The 17,368-nt window shown below is 44.0% G+C and overlaps 1 long non-coding RNA gene and 1 pseudogene across 1 annotated transcript; one reads left to right on the top strand and one right to left on the bottom strand.

Annotated features, from left to right (window-relative positions):
• Positions 1-506: 506 nt before the first annotated feature.
• On the bottom strand, positions 507-12,051 carry LOC109945131 (protein ESMERALDA 1-like; annotated as a pseudogene).
• A 136-nt stretch (positions 12,052-12,187) lies between these two features.
• On the top strand, positions 12,188-13,803 carry LOC111591186 (uncharacterized). The gene is made up of 3 exons (XR_002750356.2): positions 12,188-12,365; positions 12,454-12,666; positions 12,790-13,803. It is a non-coding gene; the product is annotated as an uncharacterized lncRNA (long non-coding RNA).
• Positions 13,804-17,368: the final 3,565 nt, after the last annotated feature.

Here is a 17,368-nt window from a genome sequence, read left to right as displayed (position 1 = left end):
CGGTGAGTCCTGGCGGCGCGCCGGCCGCAGGGGAGAGGACCGCCACGGGGGAGATGCCCGCCAGGGGCGCGACAAGGGCTGCCCTGTAGGAGAGAGGAAGGGGAAGGGGAGGGAAAGGGTCGCCGGAGAGGGGAGGGGGCGGCGGCCGGCTGGCCATGGAGAGGCGGCGGCGGCGGCTGGAGGAGTGGGATGGGGGCGGCGACGGCTGGAGGGAGGACCTAGAGCTCTGGTACCATGTTGGATTGAATGAGCAGTCAACAGTACAATGTAAACCCTAACCCTAACAGATAAGGACCCCTAGTGGGTTGTGGGCTAGACCTATGTACACATATAGCTAACAGTTAGAATGTTAGATGTCAAGAATTTAATATTATCTCAGTGTGGATGCTTGGAGAACATGTAACATGTCACCACCAGATGGCATATGGAGATTAAGGAGTGGGTATGCCATGATACTGAGAAAGAATTGGGGTCAGTGAATCGAGTCAAAATACAATTGTTAGATGCTATTTGTCCATAATGGATTTGGAGTGTTCTGATTTGTTTGAACAGGACATGCAATCAGGGCATGGAAAGGTGTATACAGATTCCTTTGCTCTTTTTATTTCATTACCTTTCGCATCACTCTGTGCTCTCATATTGAACGCTTGATGTATCAGTGACTTCCACCTGCACACACCAAAGCTGAAATTTAACATGCTGGCAATTTCATGTTTGAGAGTTAAGAATATACTTCAAATAATGATGGTAATGACATACCCAATACGTGGACTATCAAAGAGTATGGCCAATCTTTTTTTATCAGGCATAATTGTCTTAGCATGGCCACCATACAAATATCTTCTATGCCCAATAAGGAAATGAGGGAAATTTCCACCTTGCGTGTTCACAAAAACCTCATTATGGACACAGACACTATAGTCAATAGCTGCCATACTTGAGGAGAAGCTCTCCAAACACCCGTTGTTTGAGTAAATGCTTAAAAGAAAAGGTAAGTAAAAGAAAAAAAATGCAATTATCCTATATATCTGTAACACCCGGTTTTAAGGAACAAAGCCGGGTGCATCTCATACATGCGCCAAGAAGACAACATATATAATAACAGAGTGTATAGAGATAAATGTCATAAAACATCAGAGTATTTATTACATAGCGGAAGACTTATTACAAAATAAAAGTAATAAACATGAAACGAACTAAGGATCGTTGGCGCCAATGTCGACTGAGAAACGCCACCTAGATCAGATCGAACTCCTCAGTGTTAGGCGGCTCCTCTTCGACCACCTGTTCTTCTCCTGTGGGGGGGGGTGTGAGACAGCAAGAGTGAGCTCACATACGTTCATAGCTCAACAAGTCGTGGGGAATAATGTGGCATGAACTCACCAAAGGTGGGAGTTCATGTAGTGTAAGGCTAATCAATGGAATAAAGGCTGAGGCTGAGCATTGCTTTTATAAGTTGGTCAAAATTTTATTAGCAATTACTAAGTGTAAGTAAATACCAAACCTTAATAATAATAAAGAACAGTAATAGTAAAATGATCCCAAATGCGATGCAAATGTCAAATTGAATTTAAGTTCCATATTTAATCATGTGAGGGTCCGAGCCGCTCTTGACCGTGAGCACGGCTAGTATACTAGTTTTACACTCTGCAGAGGTTGCGCATCTTTACCCACAAGTCGTGTATCCCATGTCGCCTGGGTTTGCAAGGCCCTTAGACACTACCGAGGTGAATGGCTAGGGATCCACTACGAGGCCTTTACAAAGTTCCACTAGCTTCCGAAAACCCGCTACAGTTTATAGGAAGATCCAGTACAGGGTTCCTGGCTGACAGCCATCGCAGCAAAATCAACCAGGGACCTCCCCGCACTGACCTCTCCCCTACTGCCCTTGCCCCTTTCGGGTAAGGTAGTCTTCCACTAGCTTTCCTAGTTAGTCAGCCAAGGGCGTCCCATTAAACCCTTGTGGTAGCACTGTTTTCCCGGGTGGTTCTCCATGTTCCCATTAACATAATGATCTTAACATGAACAAGGAAGAATAAAACAGATAACAATAAATAGTATAACAATGAGTGATGAATATCTCTATACCCAAATCCACATAAAGCAATAGCATGTACTACCCAAAACTTTAGTAGTAAAACCAGTGGTGAAGCAAGGTATAAAGATAGTCAAAATCTAGGGTATCCTATTGGGTCCCATCAAAATTAACCTATGCAGATCATTATGATTAATAAGAACATGAATGGGTAAAAGAAGTGATCAAGGACACAACTTGCCTTCAATGAGCTCCTGCTCAGCTACCTCTACTTGTTGAAGCTCAGGTTCCACAGTGGGTTGCTCGTCTACTCGCATCAACACAATACATACATAGTATAGCCAAAATCAACATCACACCAAACAGATGAATGAAATATACAGTAAAAATCTATTCATTAAAATGAGATCATAGGAACTGGAATCACTAACTTTGGAGTTATATATTTTAAGTTATGGATTTTCTAATGTTTTATGTGCTTAATACAAGATTAAGTGAAAGAATAATTTTAATGTGTTTGTCATGTCAGAACAGAGGCACTAATGGGTAGACAATATTATTACAAAAATTTAGGAACTGGAATGGATCGATTTGGAGTTCATATGCATTTTCTATGAATTATACAAATTATATGAATTGTTTTTATATTAAAAACTCATTTTCTAATTCATTTTCTTGATTTTATAACGCTCTGGACTGGGCCTCAATAACGGAAAACAGAAGGGGTCTCGGTGTAAGTGTTTCCAAGACTCAGAAAATCCTGGCGTGGACGGCGGGTTCTATTATCTAAAAGTATAAGGTCTCTTTTGAATAAGTGCCGAAGCGAAGGGGTATGGGATGATATAGGCCGTCGGATTAGAAATCCAAGGCCCAGATCAGATCCAGCCTTAAGTGAACCGGTATGCTTTGCCCTCGGTTGGATCATGATCCAACGGTTCTGATTTAAATAAATGTGAGCGCATCAGGGATCGTCCGATCAGATTTATACGGCTCGGATTTAAAAACCCCTGCGATCGCCTCGGCTTGCCCGATCGCGATCGAACGGTCTGCATTCACCCTGACCTGATCCGCCCCCGATCTAATCTACACCGTTCAAAAAACATCGTACGGCACCTACACTTTCTTCCTCTTGCTAGCGCGCGACAGCCAGGAACCGGCGGCGCACAGTCACCACGGCGCAACCCCGGCGACCCCTGATTCCAGCCCTATGGTCGATACTACCAAGCGCAGAATGAAATTTAAGATCGGGCGAACGTTAGGGAGGTGTCTTACCAAAGTGATCGTGATGAATAGACCGACGACGATGCAGTTCGCCCCCTCGGCGGAACTCCGACGGCGACGAGAAATTCTCCGAGCACTCGGTCAGAATCCGCCCGACGATGGTGTCCGCGTCCTCTCCGATCGACGGCGACACAACGCAATCAACGCGGATGTCGCAGGCACGGCCGAAGACGGCGCCCACCGTCACCACCCTCTGTCGGTCCGCCCACTCCTCAATCGCTCCAACTCAGCTGCGATTCTTCGACCAGGTTTGCAGAGGTGGATGGATGGGCTGCCTGCGACCCTGTTACCCCATATAGGGACGGCACTGTCGATCGTGGAGCAACGGACTCCGCAGGCGCCGGCGCGAGTCCGCCATTCGCGGCAAGGTTGTTTATCCCGCGGCTGACAGCTTGGGCCCGTAGTACAGCGAGACACAGGACACACGGACCCAGCGGAAGCGATGGCGTGGGGGTGGTTGACCTCGGGGGCCCATCCGTCAGCGGGATCGGGTGTCCTCAACATGTGACGTTGCCCAGTGACCGACGAGTAGGCCCCGCCTGTCGGCGCGGGCGTGACTTTGGGCTGGGTGCGTGGGTAAAGTGCTATTGGGCCGAATAGGGTTTGGCCGGCCCAAACAGGATTTCTTCCCCTTTTCTTTTCTTTTTTCTTTTTCTCTCTCTTTTCAAATTCAAGTTGTGTTCAAATTTAATTCAAACTCTTGTGACCAAATATTCTCAGATGATATTGCGCCATAAACAGTACTACTTTGAAGATATATTATTATATATTATTTTTATATCTTTTCTCTTTTTGGTTTCACTTCTAGAATTTCTTTTCTTCTTTTCCAAACTCTAGAATTTCTTTTAGGATTTAATTTCCCATTGGGGTATTAACATAATTTTTTTTTTGTTTACCATATTTTTATATCATCACAAAATGCACACAAAGTAAGATCCAGCATGATGCACATGTTATTTAGGTGTTCTTGGTTCTAATTACCCACTTTTAACTAGTGTTGATCACATGCAATGAATAGTAGAGGCCACAAACTAATGGGTTTATCTCTATCCACTTTTATTATACTTTTGAGTATTACAAATCCTACCCCCCTTAAAAATAATCTCGTCCTCGAGATTTAAGAAGAACTAGAGAAAAGGTGGGGAAAATCTATACGAAGCTCTTCTTCTCTTTCCCAAGTTGCTTCATCTTCACCGTGGTGGCTCCATTGAACTTTGCACATCTTTATCACCTTATTTCTCGTAACCCGAGTCAAAGTATCCAAAATCTTGATGGGGTACTCAGCATAAGTTAGATCCTCTTGAACACTAAGGTCCTCCATTGGTAGTTGCTCTTCAGGTACCCTGAGGCATTTCTTTAGCTGAGACACATGAAATACATCATGTACATCTGACAGATGATTGGGTAACTCCAATTGATATGCAACCTCACCCACTCGCTTTAAGATTAAGAAGGGTCCAATAAAGCGAGGGGACAACTTTCCTTTCACCTTGAATCTTCTCATACCCCGAAGTGGTGACACCTTCAAATAGACATAATCTCCCTCCTTAAACTCAAGTAGTCTTCTCCGGGTATCAGCATAGCTTTTCTGCCTGGATTGTGCAGTTCTCAAATTCTCTCTCATCATTCGAACTTGTTCTTCTGCCTCTTGAATAAGTTCAGGCCCAAAGAACTGTCTTTCACCAGTTTGATCCCAATACAGTGGTGTCCTGCATCTTCTGCCATATAGAGCCTCAAACGGTGACATCTTCAAACTGGCTTGGTAGCTATTATTATAAGAAAACTCAGCATATGGTAAGCTCTTCTCCCAACTGCCACCATGCTTGAGAGCACAAGCTCTTAACATATCCTCCAGCACTTGATTAGTCCTCTCCGTCTGTCCATCAGTCTGGGGATGGTAGGCTGAACTAAAATTCAACTTTGTATCCAAGCTCTCATGCAACTTCTTCCAAAACCGAGAAGTAAACTGTGATCCTCGATCAGACACGATCTTTTTAGGTACTCCATGTAAACAAACTATCCGAGTCATATACAATTCTGCTAGCTTGGCTCCCGTGTAATTAGTCCTCACCGGTATAAAATGAGCCACTTTTGTCAATCTGTCCACAATTACCCAAATAGAGTCATATCCTGCTGGAGTGCGGGGTAGTCCAACAATAAAATCCATACCAATTTCCTCCCATTTCCACTCGGGTATCTTCAGTGGGTGCAATAATCCGGCTGGCCTCTGGTGTTCAGCTTTAACTCTTTGGCATACATCGCACATAGCCACATGTGCAGCCACATCTCTCTTTAGTCCATACCACCAATACTTTTGCTTCAAATCCTGATACATCTTAGTACTCCCAGGATGGATAGAATAAACTGAGTCATGTGCCTCCTTCAATATAGTTTCCCGAAGACTTTCAATGTCGGGAACACAGATCCGATTCTTGAACCAAATCGTGCCTTGCTCATCCTCTGTGAACTCTGGGCCTCTACCCTCTGTTATCAGATCCTTGATCTCCTGGATTTTGGCATCACCAACCTGACCTTTACGAATTTCTTGCTCCAAGGTAGGTTCCAATTCAATAGTAACTCCTTCCGTATGTGTAACAATTCCCAGGTTGAGCCTTTCAAAATCTTTTGCTAATTCATCAGGTAGCTGGACAACGACAGCGGAGTGAACATGCTCCTTCCGACTCAAGGCATCTGCAACCAAATTTGCCTTGCCTGGGTGATAGTGAATCTCCAAATCATAATCCTTAATGAGCTCCAACCAACGGCGTTGCCAAAGGTTGAGATCCTTCTGAGTGAATATGTACTTCAAACTCTTATGATCCGTATATACTTGGCACTTAGTTCCCATAATGTAGTGTCTCCGAATCTTAAGTGCATGCACAACTGCTGCCAATTCCAAGTCATGAGTGGGGTAGTTCAGTTCATGCTTCCGCAACTGACGAGATGCATAGGCAATCACATGACCATCTTGCATAAGCACACATCCAAGTCCTTGGCCACATGCATCACAGTAAATATCAAATCCCTTCTGCAGATCTGGCATAATCAATACTGGAGGTGACATCAATCTCTCCTTCAATTGATCAAAACTCTCTTGGCATTTCCCATCCCACTTGAATTCTCTTCCTTTCTCCAAAAGCGATGTCATGGGCTTAGCAATCTTAGAAAATCCTTCAATAAATCTCCGATAATATCCTGCGAGTCCCAAGAAACTCCGAATCTCCGTAACTGTAGTGGGCACTCTCCACTCCATTATCTCCTTTACTTTAGCAGGATCCACAGCTATTCCTCCATTAGAAATAATATGACCAAGGAATGGCACCTCGCCAATCCAAAACTCGCATTTGCTATACTTGGCGTAGCGTTAATTGTCTCGTAGCTTTTGTAGCACCAATCTCAGATGTTCCTCATGGTCGTTATCACTCTGAGAATAAATGAGAATATCGTCGATGAATACCACGACGAATCTGTCCAAATACTCCATAAACACCTTATTCATCAAGTTCATAAAATGAGCTGGTGCATTAGTTAATCCAAACGACATAACAGTAAACTCATATAATCCATATCGAGTCGAGAAAGCTGTCTTGGGAATATCCGATGGTCTAATCCTCATCTGATGGTAACCGGATCGAAGATCAATCTTCGAGAATATTCTAGCACCTCTCATCTGATCAAATAAATCCTCAATACGGGGCAACAGATACTTGTTCTTCACCGTAACATCATTAAGAGATCTATAATCCACACACATCCGCTGCGATCCATCCTTCTTCTGTACAAACAGAACCGGTGCTCCCCAAGGTGAGGAACTCGGACGAATGTACCCAGCCTCTTGTAACTCAGTTAACTGCTTCTTAAGTTCCTTTAGTTCTTCTACGGACATCCTGTATGGCCGTTGGAAAGTAGGGACAGCCCAGGTAAGGGATCAATGACAAACTCAACTTCCCTATATGGTGGCATCCCTGGTAACTCCTCTGGGAAGACATCCGGAAAATCTCTAACCACACGGATGTTGACACCAACAAACTTCCCATCTACTAAGAATGCCATTGGTCTGGTGGTGGTAGTTACTGTAATTCCAACTTCAAATCTTTGTCCTTTGGAACTGGTGAGTTCAATGGTTCCTTTAGCATAGTGTATAAACTACCTTTGCCTTTCTTAATCATGACATACCAAGGATCACGTCTATAGTGCTCTCTTCTACACTATAGGGGTAGCCCATCTGGGTTAGAAACACAGGGGACGAAAGAAAGGATTGTAGACAAGGTAGTGATTACGAAGCATGTTACTTTGGGAGATTTATTAGCTAAGTGTGTCACCTACTAAAGCTAATTCATTACCTTATTGTGGTACATGCTAAGATGCCCATCTATACTATTTCAATCAATCAAAGAAGCAAATCAGGCATTAATCATCAGCACAATCAACCAACATTTTTAATAGATAAAATAATTTTATTTTGTTTGTCTTAGGTCTCCTATCTCTTAAAAAGGTCATAAAGGTAGGATTCCAAAGTGTGAAATCCATCTTGTCTCAGAGTAGAAAAGGTAAGAATCATCAGAGTAGAACAGTAGAAGGTGAGACAGGATCAAGATAAGTATAGAGAGAATCAGAGTAAGGTAAGTATAGAATGAATCAGAGTAAGATAAGTAGATAAGGGTTTTGTCCATTTCTATCTAGGTTTCGTCCTACAGTCAACATTTCCTCTGATACCACTTCTGTAACACCCGGTTTTAAGGAACAAAGCCGGGTGCATCTCATACATGCGCCAAGAAGACAACATATATAATAACAGAGTGTATAGAGATAAATGTCATAAAACATCAGAGTATTTATTACATAGCGGAAGACTTATTACAAAATAAAAGTAATAAACATGAAACGAACTAAGGATCGTTGGCGCCAATGTCGACTGAGAAACGCCACCTAGATCAGATCGAACTCCTCAGTGTTAGGCGGCTCCTCTTCGACCACCTGTTCTTCTCCTGTGGGGGGGGGGTGTGAGACAGCAAGAGTGAGCTCACATACGTTCATAGCTCAACAAGTCGTGGGGAATAATGTGGCATGAACTCACCAAAGGTGGGAGTTCATGTAGTGTAAGGCTAATCAATGGAATAAAGGCTGAGGCTGAGCATTGCTTTTATAAGTTGGTCAAAATTTTATTAGCAATTACTAAGTGTAAGTAAATACCAAACCTTAATAATAATAAAGAACAGTAATAGTAAAATGATCCCAAATGCGATGCAAATGTCAAATTGAATTTAAGTTCCATATTTAATCATGTGAGGGTCCGAGCCGCTCTTGACCGTGAGCACGACTAGTATACTAGTTTTACACTCTGCAGAGGTTGCGCATCTTTACCCACAAGTCGTGTATCCCATGTCGCCTGGGTTTGCAAGGCCCTTAGACACTACCGAGGTGAATGGCTAGGGATCCACTACGAGGCCTTTACAAAGTTCCACTAGCTTCCGAAAACCCGCTACAGTTTATAGGAAGATCCAGTACAGGGTTCCTGGCTGACAGCCATCGCAGCAAAATCAACCAGGGACCTCCCCGCACTGACCTCTCCCCTACTGCCCTTGCCCCTTTCGGGTAAGGTAGTCTTCCACTAGCTTTCCTAGTTAGTCAGCCAAGGGCGTCCCATTAAACCCTTGTGGTAGCACTGTTTTCCCGGGTGGTTCTCCATGTTCCCATTAACATAATGATCTTAACATGAACAAGGAAGAATAAAACAGATAACAATAAATAGTATAACAATGAGTGATGAATATCTCTATACCCAAATCCACATAAAGCAATAGCATGTACTACCCAAAACTTTAGTAGTAAAACCAGTGGTGAAGCAAGGTATAAAGATAGTCAAAATCTAGGGTATCCTATTGGGTCCCATCAAAATTAACCTATGCAGATCATTATGATTAATAAGAACATGAATGGGTAAAAGAAGTGATCAAGGACACAACTTGCCTTCAATGAGCTCCTGCTCAGCTACCTCTACTTGTTGAAGCTCAGGTTCCACAGTGGGTTGCTCGTCTACTCGCATCAACACAATACATACATAGTATAGCCAAAATCAACATCACACCAAACAGATGAATGAAATATACAGTAAAAATCTATTCATTAAAATGAGATCATAGGAACTGGAATCACTAACTTTGGAGTTATATATTTTAAGTTATGGATTTTCTAATGTTTTATGTGCTTAATACAAGATTAAGTGAAAGAATAATTTTAATGTGTTTGTCATGTCAGAACAGAGGCACTAATGGGTAGACAATATTATTACAAAAATTTAGGAACTGGAATGGATCGATTTGGAGTTCATATGCATTTTCTATGAATTATACAAATTATATGAATTGTTTTTATATTAAAAACTCATTTTCTAATTCATTTTCTTGATTTTATAACGCTCTGGACTGGGCCTCAATAACGGAAAACAGAAGGGGTCTCGGTGTAAGTGTTTCCAAGACTCAGAAAATCCTGGCGTGGACGGCGGGTTCTATTATCTAAAAGTATAAGGTCTCTTTTGAATAAGTGCCGAAGCGAAGGGGTATGGGATGATATAGGCCGTCGGATTAGAAATCCAAGGCCCAGATCAGATCCAGCCTTAAGTGAACCGGTATGCTTTGCCCTCGGTTGGATCATGATCCAACGGTTCTGATTTAAATAAATGTGAGCGCATCAGGGATCGTCCGATCAGATTTATACGGCTCGGATTTAAAAACCCCTGCGATCGCCTCGGCTTGCCCGATCGCGATCGAACGGTCTGCATTCACCCTGACCTGATCCGCCCCCGATCTAATCTACACCGTTCAAAAAACATCGTACGACACCTACACTTTCTTCCTCTTGCTAGCGCGCGACAGCCAGGAACCGGCGGCGCACAGTCACCACGGCGCAACCCCGGCGACCCCTGATTCCAGCCCTATGGTCGATACTACCAAGCGCAGAATGAAATTTAAGATCGGGCGAACGTTAGGGAGGTGTCTTACCAAAGTGATCGTGATGAATAGACCGACGACGATGCAGTTCGCCCCCTCGGCGGAACTCCGACGGCGACGAGAAATTCTCCGAGCACTCGGTCAGAATCCGCCCGACGATGGTGTCCGCGTCCTCTCCGATCGACGGCGACACAACGCAATCAACGCGGATGTCGCAGGCACGGCCGAAGACGGCGCCCACCGTCACCACCCTCTGTCGGTCCGCCCACTCCTCAATCGCTCCAACTCAGCTGCGATTCTTCGACCAGGTTTGCAGAGGTGGATGGATGGGCTGCCTGCGACCCTGTTACCCCATATAGGGACGGCACTGTCGATCGTGGAGCAACGGACTCCGCAGGCGCCGGCGCGAGTCCGCCATTCGCGGCAAGGTTGTTTATCCCGCGGCTGACAGCTTGGGCCCGTAGTACAGCGAGACACAGGACACACGGACCCAGCGGAAGCGATGGCGTGGGGGTGGTTGACCTCGGGGGCCCATCCGTCAGCGGGATCGGGTGTCCTCAACATGTGACGTTGCCCAGTGACCGACGAGTAGGCCCCGCCTGTCGGCGCGGGCGTGACTTTGGGCTGGGTGCGTGGGTAAAGTGCTATTGGGCCGAATAGGGTTTGGCCGGCCCAAACAGGATTTCTTCCCCTTTTCTTTTCTTTTTTCTTTTTCTCTCTCTTTTCAAATTCAAGTTGTGTTCAAATTTAATTCAAACTCTTGTGACCAAATATTCTCAGATGATATTGCGCCATAAACAGTACTACTTTGAAGATATATTATTATATATTATTTTTATATCTTTTCTCTTTTTGGTTTCACTTCTAGAATTTCTTTTCTTCTTTTCCAAACTCTAGAATTTCTTTTAGGATTTAATTTCCCATTGGGGTATTAACATAATTTTTTTTTTGTTTACCATATTTTTATATCATCACAAAATGCACACAAAGTAAGATCCAGCATGATGCACATGTTATTTAGGTGTTCTTGGTTCTAATTACCCACTTTTAACTAGTGTTGATCACATGCAATGAATAGTAGAGGCCACAAACTAATGGGTTTATCTCTATCCACTTTTATTATACTTTTGAGTATTACAATATCTTGAATGGAGTAAGTTCTTCATCCAGTGCCATCGTTTCTTTTGTGTACAAGACAGGGCAAATTTCAAGGAGAGGAGACATGTTCTTTTCTGCTTTACATATCCTTCCAGAAGCCAAATATATTACAGTATCGTTTTTGAAACCCATTCCACGCAGCATTAATCCAACCTAAGCATCACAAGTGTAAGCATGTAAAGGTTCAGGATCACCTGCTATATTTGCTTGAGGATAAAATTCTTGAAGCTTCATTCCAAGCAGAAATACCATCTTTTAAGTACAGACATACCTCCAAAGGGGTCATTGGACATTTCCCATTCATCCTTATTGTTCCAGGACTTATTACACGTCCTGGCCTAGTAAATTTCCATATCCAACCGTTTCCCTGTCCGCATCCAATTCCTTTTTCTCATTGTCACCATCATCGAAGACACAACAAGAGAAGGCTACCATATCCTGAAAAAAAGAGGAATGATTAGTGATTGAGAATTCCCCAGCCTACTCACCATGCTAGCTACAATGCGTAAAGCTGTGCCTGAAAGCATTATCTCTTCTTCCCAGCAAACCTGAAAACAAAACAAATATATACTGTAAAGATCTCAAATAATCAGACCCATGTAAATAAATAGGGGAATTAATTCTGGTCAGTCCTCACATAAGGATCTTGTTAGTTGCAACAAACAAAATAGCACGCCTAGGATGTTCTGATAAACATTTCCTATTTTGCACAAAAAACAGAAACGGTATACAGATTGTTCAATGGTACAATTTTCAATTAGCCATGAGGTGAGATCAGATGAAGATGAGTCAGATTGCACTAAATGGTTTAGCTGTACACGCAATGGCACTAATCCAACCCTGCAGACAACTGAAAATCAAAGTATCATTTGTCAACATCAAAACAAGATAAACAACCTGTGGCAGAACGCAGAACATCCACAGAGCCTCCTCCATCAGAGGTACAACGAAAGCTATCAGATGCTGCTATGATATTTTCTTACCAATGTGACAAATGCAACAGAACCTAATAGATCAGCCAACAATCAGTGGATTTATACCATGTAGGGTCGAGCCTCACCTGCGCTTAGCCTGAGGAGGGGAGTGGCTCCGGGACTGGGAGGGCGACGACGAGAAGGAGCAGGAGCGCGGCCGGGAGCGGGACGAGATGGAGCCGAAGGAGATGGAGTGGGACGGCGAGCAAGATGAAGATCCTGAGAAGGAACGATGTAGGGTTTACAGAGTCTTACTCTGACAACAGAGGTATTAATCTTTGATCATCAAAATCTCTATTGTTCTATAATCTCATAAGGGATTGGATCATATGTACTCTACACATATTTCACATAACACCAATTTAACTACCATCGGATTGGGCGTTAACAGTTCTATCATTGCCGAAGCTCTTGTTGATGGCATCACAACCCCATGCATAATAACGGAAGCAATTGCAGGCGAGGAACCCAACAAGGTAATGACAGTAAAAATATTTAAGTCATGGGATTTTGTTGTGTTAAGTCATGATGAATAGTATTAGGTGGTACATATACATAATATGATTTGTTTAGAGATAGAGTTCTCAAAGATAGAGTTTTGAAACCTATACAGAATAGCATTTTGATGAATCTGCCATGTGAGGAGTGCTTTGATGCCGTAACATTCATAAAATTTACATCAACACATTATGATGATGCTACACTGCAAAGCATCTGTTACAGAGAGAGACATACAAAAAATCTCAACCATAGCTTCCCCACCGAGAAGGTGGAACTGTTTCTAGACAACCAGACCAGAACACCCGAATTTTTTTGCTATTTGGTATTTTTTTGGAAAAAAATAAAGTTTAAAGATTTAATATCGTTTTTAGACCTTTTGCTCGGCGTCATAGGTCGTGACGCCGAGCTACCTGATGCGCTGCCACCTACATGGTCGTATCTCGGCACCAACGCCGAGCTCCTTGAGAAATTACTTTCCAGGTAAAGCTAACTACGAGTTGGCGCGAAATCGAGTTGTTTTTGTTTTTTTACCAGTTGCATGTGCTTCGTTGGTGACGGTTGCAGCATAGAAATCAGCAGCATAGAAATCAACAATGGACGAGACAGGGCCATGTGCTTGCGTCATAGCAATCGATGAACAGACGACAAGAGAAGCCAATTGAACTAAAAAAACAGGTTTAGAGGATTATAGTTCAAATCTACTAATTTTATATTTGTCTCACCTTTTCTTTTATTTCTTTCTCTCCACTGGACCCGGCTTTGCATAATCGATTATGTTCATGTGGCTAGAACCCTGGATGTGATGGAGGTATAGATATACGCGCCCATGATGTGTTACACTAGTGACCATGCTCTTGCTCCGAAATATATATATATAAAATAAAAAATGAGCACGTCTGAACACACTTGTTGCTTTCCATTGCCTTTCTTTCTGTTCCATCACGAATGCTCTTGCTCGGTATCACTGGTTGACGGGAGATGAGAGCTCGGCGCCACAATCTATGACCACGTAGGTGCCAACACAGCAGGTGAAGTTCAGCGCACCAGTTAGCTCGGCGCCGTAGGCTATAGTGCCGAGCCGTTTTACCTCAGCGCCATGATCTACGGCGCCGAGTAAAGGGTAAAAAAACGATATTAAATTATTTAGAGATCTAAATATGAACTTTTTTCGAGAAAGGGACCAAATTGCAAAAACTTCTGCCAGAACACCGAGATCGTGTACAACCACGCCAAGCCGTAGAACACGCACAGGAACTCCAGCGTGGCTGCGTAGTTGCTGCAGGACAGTGAGGCGTCCGAGCACTCGTGCGATGGGATGTTAGGCACGGTACACGACGCCCGAGAACTACGTGTCGTTCGGACGAGGAGGTCAGCGTGGGCTCGCCGGAGTGTTGTGTCAGTGACAGAGGAATAGTGCTTACAGTGGCGGAGCTCTATAAAATTGACGTCCCGAGCCACTTTATAAAAATCGAAGATAACTTTAAAAAACTCTCCAAGATATTGTACCGCTAAATATATCATTAAAATCATAATATACGACAAACGTAGACTAAAATAATACTTATCTTAATTTAACATCTAAAAATACAACAAATTTGATAAAAAGATAAAAGTCCCTAATTAAAAGCGATTTGGCCCTTCCTCGCCTCTAATAGCTTCATCAACATTAGCACATCAATTTGAACCTGCACTGCAAGTTAAACATTTGCAATAAATAAGGGATGCAATATGATAATACAACTCATGAATGCAAAAAATGATAATTGAGCACAAAATATACCCACTGCACATGTTGTATTGCTGTACTAGTGCATTCAAGAGCGCACAAGGATCACCGGACTAAGCTGCTAGCCCTTCGTGTTGTGCGCAGTGTGCTGCTCGAAGGCTTATGTTTCATGAGAAGAAAAAGAAAAAAAGATGTGAAATTTTAACAGGGCGAGGTTACACGTTACTGTTTATCGGTGGAGACGGACTGGGTGACTAGTGGAGTGCGGATGCGCCAGAGCTCCGTCGAAAGCTCACCGCTGCTGCGCCCAGGAAGGCCAGACCAGAGCTCGCTGCAGCCGTGCCCAGTCAGCGAGTCGCCCAGTCACTGCGATGGAGGATTGGAGGCTGGAACAATCGATTCCAAACCAAGACGTGAGGGGATGGAGGAATGAGGGAGCAGCCGCGCCGGCAACCGTCAGGTCATAATTTTACTGGGCCTATGTGCCAATTTTTTGACTGAGGAAACCCTAACTATGAAAACAAATATTGGGCCACGGCCGAGGTGGCCCGAGGCCCAAATCCTCCCTTGAGTGCGTAGAGGTGGGGAAGCCGCACACAATGACGAGATGACAGCGGCAACGGCGGAAGCAGATCTGAGCCATTTTGGGCTCATTGGTCAAGCAAGCCGAGCCAAGCCATTTTGGCTTGCGAATTGGCTCGGGAGCTACACCAACTATGCTAAATTGATCAATCTTTTTAATCTTTGATGATGGATATATGACAATCCTAATTTTAGATTGCCCATAATACTAAATAATGATTCTATATTTCATATTAAAATGCTATTTATTTAATATATAATGCATTTTATTTAATATATAATGCAAATATATTTACCAAAGTGTGGCTCACGAGCCAACCTCGAGCCGAGCCTCATCCTTGAGCTCGTGCAGTAGGCGAGCCGAGCTCGCTCGTTTCTAGCTCTATTGATGGATCTGTGTTCATCCATGGATTTGGGGTTTACTGGGCCATGATACACTAATATGTAATCCAACCTCTTTCCACAACGTTGTGTTGGTGTGCAAAGCTTAACTCGGTTGTGTCATTAGTACTAACTAAGACCACTATATCATTCAAAAACTACTGCCCACGGTTGTTCATTGCTATTACTTATTCTAGTCCTTGAATTGAAACTGCATTGTAAACTTATGTACTAGTAGGCCAATAATCCATTCATTGAACTAACAACAAACTTTATTTATGCAACTACCAAATCTTAATTTGAGTAGTAGCGTGGACTTCTCTTAATTGAGGTTCTAACTCCTTATTCATTATCTTTCGTCGGATCCTTCACTTCAATAACTTGATAGTATATCTCCTAGTTGTTTTTTACTTATCATCATTCTTCCATATCCCATATGAGTACTGAAAGGGAATTAGGCTTACACCTAGTTCCTATATAATTTTGGTGGTTGAATTGCCCAACACAAATCTTTGGATTAACTAGTTTGTTCTAGTGTATAAGTCATACAGGTGCAAAAGGTTCACACTCAGCCAATAATAAAACCAAGTTTTGGTTTCAACAAAGGAGCAAAGTGGCAACCGAAGGCCCTCTGGTCCGGGAGCACCGGACTGTCCGGTGTGCCACCGGACAGTGTCCGGTGCACCACCGGACATGTCCGGTGCACCAGAGGACTCCAACGCAAACTCGCCACCTTCGGGAATTTCCAGAGGGGACTCCGCTATAATTCACCGGACTGTCCGGTGTACACCGGACAGTGTCCGGTGCTCCAAGGATGGTCGGCCTCAGAAACTCACCAGCCTCGGGTTTTCTCTCCCGCCGCTCCGCTATAATTCACCGGACTGTCCGGTGTGCACCGGACTGTCCGGTGCATCCTCGGAGCAACGACTACTTCGCGCCAACGGCTACCTGCAACGGCATTTAATGCGCGCGCAGCGCGCGCAGGAGTCAGAGTCGCCCATGCTGGCACACCGGACAGCAAACAGTAACTGTCCGGTGTGCACCGGACACCCTGGCGGGCCCACAAGTCAGAAGCTCCAACGGTCAAAATCCATCGGCAGTGAAGACGTGGCAGGGGGCACCGGACTGTCCGGTGTGCACCGGACTGTCCGGTGCGCCATCGAACAGACAGCCTCCCAACGGCCACTTTTGGTGGTTGGGGCTATAAATACCCCAACCACCCCACCATTCATTGCATCCAAGTTTTCCACTTCTCAACCACTTACAAGAGCTAGGCATTCAATTCTAGACACACCAAAGAGATCAAATCCTCTCAAATTCCACAAAAGGCTTTAGTGATTAGAGAGAGAGATTTGCCGTGTTCTTTTGAGCTCTTGCGCTTGGATTGCTTCTTTTCTTTCTCACTTGCTCTTGTGATCAACACTCAATTGTAATCAAGGCAAGAGGCACCAATTGTGTGGTGGCCCTTGCGGGGAAGTTTTATTCCCGGCTTTGATTTGAGAAGAGAAGCTCACTCGGTCCGTGGGACCGTTTGAGAGAGGGAAGGGTTGAAAGAGACCCGGCCTTTGTGGCCTCCTCAACGGGGAGTAGGTTTGAGAGAACCGAACCTCGGTAAAACAAATCCGCGTGTCTCACCTCACTATTCGCTTGCGATTTGTTTTGTGCCCTCTCTTGCGGACTCGATTATATTTCTAACGCTAACCCGGCTTATAGTTGTGATTATTTTTGAGAATTTCAGTTTCGCCCTATTCACCCCCCCCTCTAGGCGACTTTCAATTGG

Source organism: Zea mays, chromosome 3 (genome assembly GCF_902167145.1).
Source record: "Zea mays cultivar B73 chromosome 3, Zm-B73-REFERENCE-NAM-5.0, whole genome shotgun sequence".
Lineage (NCBI taxonomy): Eukaryota > Viridiplantae > Streptophyta > Magnoliopsida > Poales > Poaceae > Zea > Zea mays.
Note: the sequence above shows the minus strand (reverse complement) of the source record. Positions and strands in the feature narration are given on the sequence as shown.